This window comes from Equus quagga, chromosome 13 (genome assembly GCF_021613505.1).
Source record: "Equus quagga isolate Etosha38 chromosome 13, UCLA_HA_Equagga_1.0, whole genome shotgun sequence".
Taxonomy (NCBI): Eukaryota; Metazoa; Chordata; class Mammalia; order Perissodactyla; family Equidae; genus Equus; species Equus quagga.
This window is the reverse complement of record NC_060279.1, coordinates 82,520,026-82,525,366: the sequence shown is the minus strand read 5'-3', so window position 1 is coordinate 82,525,366 and position 5,341 is coordinate 82,520,026. Positions and strand designations below refer to the sequence as shown.

General features: G+C 38.4%; 1 protein-coding gene across 1 annotated transcript in view; it reads left to right on the top strand.

The window, feature by feature from the left end:
* Window positions 1–5,341, top strand: part of LOC124250008 (zinc finger protein 543-like) — a 30,929-nt gene that overhangs the window by 22,432 nt on the left and 3,156 nt on the right. The window lies entirely within an intron of this gene.

Genomic DNA, 5,341 nt, shown 5'->3' with positions numbered 1-5,341 from the left:
AAAAAAAAAAAAAAAGACCTCTAGCAGGGTGGAGCCAGTTTTGTCCTCGGCATCAACCTGCTCCCTGATGGAAATTGTACTGCCTTCCCCACCCCATCTCACCGCCCACTTCACTCCTGTCCATCCTGAGGTCACTTCTCAGGTAAACCCCCCATACCCCAGTAATCATCTCACAGTTTTCTGTCAAAATACCGGAAGTAAGAAATTCTATTGTCACATTTTCTTCCCATTAATCAGCTCCTCCGATTATCATTCTTCCCACTCCCACTTCTGTGGATTATTACTTCATACTACTTTCCTGAAAGATCTCCCTTTTTTGCCCCATTCTGTGGGACTTGCCGTACGAGGCCCTAAACCTAGATTAGTCATAAGCCCCACATTTTCTGAGCTGATTCAGGCTGTTGGGGAATTCTCGAGAGAACTGAACCCCCATCTCCACCACCCCACAAACCTCTCCCTGCTCAGTCCCAAGTACTTTCACTGATTTCAGCATCATTTGGCCTCCTCTCAGGGTTCCAGTTTTGTGTTTATAGCTTGAACATACTCAGTTGTGCTACCAAAGGAAAGGCCAAATACTTGCCCTGATCATCATGTCTTCTGATTGGTGTTCTTGAAGCAGCTCTTCTCGGCACAGGTAAAAGCCTAGATGCTCATAAAGTATCCATAAAGGATCCAGCTTCTCAGATGCCCACTATTTTCTGGCCTTGTCATCACCATCTGGAACTCCACTGCTCTTCACTGATTAAAGGAACTGGAGATGAAATTTTCTGTGTTAGTCTTCCAAAATTGTGGTAGCCCCTGGATACATTTGCCCAGGAACTCCATGCTGGCCCCTCACTGTGGCTCTCTACAACTTGCCCCTTGTGATATTCATATTTTCAGCCTATAAAATATGTCACATGTCTGGTTATCTTCCCTCAGCCTGCCCCCCAACATTCTCACCTAGTGTAAAAGAAATTCAAAATTGTTGTTGCTTTCTTGCATGTTTTCTTGACATTTCCTCCCTTGTTCTTTTGGAGAAAATGTAGGGGAGTATCTGAGGTGCATCGCTGAGTTACCTCAAACTTTAATTAAATATTCCTTGTGAATTGAAGTATAATTTGTATTCAAGTTTTTTGAAGTATAATTTGTATTCAATAATAATCTCTCTTTTAAGGGTATATTTTGGTGAATTTTGACACATATATATACAATTTTGTGACCACTACCACCATCAAGATGTGAAATATTTCCATCACCTCAAAATGTTCCGTCATGCAAACTCCTCTCCCAAAATTGTAGAGATTTTCTTTTTCTACATTTTTCCCTTTTTTAGAATGTGAAGTGAATGGAATCATTCAACATGTGGCCTTTTTTCCCCTGATATTTTCACTTGGTGTATTGGCTTTGAGATTCATTTGTGTTTTTCCTTGTTTCTTCCTTTCCTAGCTGAGTTCTGTTTTGTTTTCTGGATATGCTACATTTTGTTCTTCATTAACCAGTTCATGGAAAACCTTTACAAGTTTTTGGCTTAGGTGAATAAAACTGCCATGAATATTTGCAACAGGTATTTAGATGGAGACATTTTAACTAGTCTCATGTAAATATTTAGGAGGAGAACTGTTGTGCCGTGCGCGTATATATATATTTCCCTATAGAGGAAACTGCAATTGTTTTCCAAAATGGCTGGATCAATTTGTATTGGCCACTACGATGCATGAGAGTTCCAGTTGTTTTGCATCCTCATCAGCACCTGGTATTTTCAGTCTTTTTAATTTTAGCAATTCTAGCAAATGTGTAGTTATCCTATTGTAGTTTTAAATGGCATTGCTGGAATGACTGATGGTATTGAGCATCTTTTCATGTGTTCATTAATCATATCTTTAGTTATTTATCCAAACCTTTGTGTTTTTGTTCTTAAGATTGAACTGGAAGAATTTGTTTTATTTTCTTCTTTTTTAATATTGTGGATGCTAGTCTTTTATCAGATATGTATTTTGAAAATAGTTTTTCTCAGTCATTGGCTTGTCTTTTTATTTTCTTAGTGATCTTTTGAAGAGTAGATGTTTTTAAAGATTTTATTTTTTTCCTTTTTCTCCCCAAAGCCCCCCGTACATAGTTGTATGTTCTTAGTTGTGGGTCCTTCTAGTTGTGGCATGTGGGACGCCGCCTCAGCGTGGCTTGATGAGCAGTGCCATGTCCACGCCCAGGATTCGAACCGACGAAACACTGGGCCGCCTGCAGCAGAGCGCGCGAACTTAACCACTCGGCCACAGGGCTGGCCCCAAAGAGTAGATGTTTTTAATCCTGGTGTAACCCAAAATTTATTTTTCCTTTTATGTATTCTTTTGTGTACTATCTAACTAATTAGAGTTTGTCCAACCCATGGTTGCAAAGCTTTGATTTTCGCTTCCTCTAGGCATTTTATGGTTTTAGTTCTTATGTGGTGGTCCAGGACCCATCTTGAGTTAATGTTTATATATGATCTGAGATAAGGATCTTATATTATTTTTAAACATGCTATATTTTATAACCAAGCAAGTCACTTTGGGGGTATACCCATTAGAAATGAGTGCTTTCTTACACCAAAATACATACACACAAAGGTTGATAACAATTTCATAATAACCAAGAACTGGAAATAATGCAAATGACAGTCATCTATAAGCTGCTTACCTAAATTTTGAAAGTCATTAAATGGAAGAAAACAGATTAAACCTGCTGCTTTCAGGGCCGGCCCGGTGGCACAGCAGTTAAGTGCGCACATTCTGCTTTGGCGGCCCAGGGTTCCCTGGTTCGGATCCTGGGTTCAGACATGGCACCACTTGGCAAGCCATGCTGTGGTAGGCGTCCCACATATAAAGTAGAGGAAGGGCCGGCCCCGTGGCCGAGTGGTTAAGTTCATGCTCTCTGCTTTGGCAGCCCAGGGTTTCGCCAGTTCGAATCCTGGGCACAGACATGGCACCGCTCATTGGGCCACGCTAAGGCGGCATCCCACGTACCACAACTAGAAGGACCCACAACTAGAAATATACAACTATGTACTAGGGGGCTTTGGAGAGAAAAAGGAAAAGGAAAATCTTTAAAAAAATAAAGTAGAGGAAGATGGGCATGGATGTTAGCTCAGGGCCAGTCTTCCTCAGCAAAAAGAGGATTGGCAGCAGATGTTAGCTCAGGGCTAATCTTCCTCAAAACAAAACAAAACAAAGCTGCTGCTTTCATGCAACAACATGGATGAATTTCATAGAAAAAAGTACTTTGAGTGGCAGTGTATGTCAAACGCAAAGTAGTAAATACTCTAGAATTCTATAGAAAAGTTCATAACCAGGAAAACCTAATACATGGCGACAAAGGACACAATAATGGTCACATTTGTGCAGTATTAACTGAAGGGAGGCAGATCTGTGCCTGAGAAGCTACTGGGAATATTCTCTGCGCGGCGGGGGCTTACATGGGAAACACGTGTAAGTAGTCTTCGAGCCCCGCTCTTGAGGTTTGTCCACTTAATCTCACTGAATTACACATGTATGAAAAAGGGAAAAAAGATTAATAAATTAATACTAGTGCACCCCCATTAAAAATTAGTACATAGCAGTCTTTGGGCGCCCTGTGTGAGCCTCCAGATTGCAGATTCCGTCCTCCTCGCCTCCTCTTACTTTTCTTTGTAGGTTGACACCTTAAGTGTGTATCACTAATAGTAACTATTATATTTTGTTTGATTTTGAAATTTATGGGAATGGAATAATGCTTAATATATGCTTTTTAGTATTACCTGGATATATTATCCTGTGATTTTTAAAGCTTTTTGAGATGAACATAAACCTAATGATCATCCTTTACTTATAGTATGTATGTTAAAAGGTATTCCTTTACTGGTATTCTTTTTAATGGAATTCCTTAATTGCATCTCATGAGAGTATGTAGAGATATTATTATTTTTGGTAGGTTGTAAAGCAAAGCTTCAAATTGAATATCCTATAATAATTTATTTTTTTCTGTAATAATTTAAAAACAACAAAATTATGCCTTGAATAATAGAACTTGAGCACTTTAAACGACCACAGAGACCCCCTCAATGTAATGATGAGAAAACGGAGGTGCAGAGAAGTCAGACAATGAGCCCAAGCCCATACTCTTAAGGGCAGACCCTATCTGTGTCTGCTAACTTGTTGGAGTTCTGTCCATTAGGCTCCTTATAAAGGCCTATCAGATCAGCACGGAGCTGTCAGTATTTTCAAAGAACATATCCTCCGGGTTTGATTGTCTTTGCTTCCCTCCCACATGGGACATTTAGTATTTTGTAGTTTAGTTTCCAAGCACAGCTTTACGTTTTTTCAGGTATCTTCTGTTACTGATCTCTATCCTGAGTGCATTCTCTGTTTTATTTCATTCTATGCCAAGTTAAAGAGATTTTTTTATGGTCCTATATATTGTCGGTTTCATACACATTCAATTTGTGCTGAAAAGGAAACATACTGCAGTTGGTGTCTACACTTCTGCATGTGTCTATCGGGCCAGATTTTCCCATCTTGGTGTGTGCATCTACCTTAGCAATGTTATTCCTGCCTTTTAAAAATCAGTTACTGAGATAATATATTAAAATATGCCAGTTTGTTTATAGGTTTAACTATTCTTATAATAAAATATTTTATGTAATTTGAAATGATGTTAAAAATTGTATACAAAATTGAAAGTATGTCTTCCTGCCTATGTTTCCTTCCTATTTTTCAGATACAAATATACATTTTTGTGTGTTTTTGTTTAAAATTATAAGGTATATATTTTCCAAACTTTTATTGCATCTCTTTCTGTAACATTATATCCTAGAAGTGTGACTTGCAAACTGAATATTGCTGGATATTTTTCGGCTCACCAAAATCTACTGATGACTAATTGAAACTTTTACTCCATGCTCATTTAGTGTGATAGCTGGTATATTTGGGTTAATATGCATCTTCCTATTTTGTGCTTATTTTTGCTTCAGTTCTATTTCTTGTACTTACTTTTAAAAATTGGTATAGATTATTTACATTCGAAACGTTGCTTTTAGTTGGGAATGTAGATACTCCTATTTTATTAATGTTTGAGCTAAAAATAACATGTCTTTAACTTAACGGAGTATAGAATTAATACCTTCACTCTCCTCTTGCACAAGATAAGGGGTATTATTGAGGATTGCATGAGAGGTGATTCTCTCACTCTGCTCGGCAGGAGACACTGTTGATGTTTTATGCAGGTAATGAATATGAATCCACAGATGCATCCTTCTCTTGGATCTTCATTCCTTCTATTGCTGCAGACCTTTCACTGGGATCACTTTCCTTCGGACTTAAGTGAAAACTTTAGGATTCACTTTGTGTGG